This window comes from Cupressus sempervirens, chromosome 1 (genome assembly GCF_028749045.1).
Source record: "Cupressus sempervirens isolate cs-2001-9-10 chromosome 1, ASM2874904v1, whole genome shotgun sequence".
Taxonomy (NCBI): Eukaryota; Viridiplantae; Streptophyta; class Pinopsida; order Cupressales; family Cupressaceae; genus Cupressus; species Cupressus sempervirens.
Genome location: NC_143118.1, coordinates 882,970,792 through 882,971,112, shown reverse-complemented (window position 1 = coordinate 882,971,112; position 321 = coordinate 882,970,792).

The window sequence follows — 321 nt, the reverse complement described above, 5'->3', positions numbered from 1 at the left end:
AAGTACATCAATTATCAACTCTGAAAAATATTCATCTAGGGTTTAATTGCTCATGGGGAAACCTAAAGGATTGACATTTATGATGATCTGGCTTGTCATAGTCTATGCTTGTAACCACTCTTTCTGGTATGTAGCCATTGTGTACTAGTGATTATACCTTTCTTGCATAGTCTTGGTTGCCTAATATTTAACCACGAAGTAGGTAAAGAAAGTTCATCATAAGCACACTCAATAGTAAAATTTGGATTGCAAGTTCATCATAAGCATGCTCACTACTTCAACAAAATCAATTTTTGGAAGTTTCATTTAATGCGACAAGAA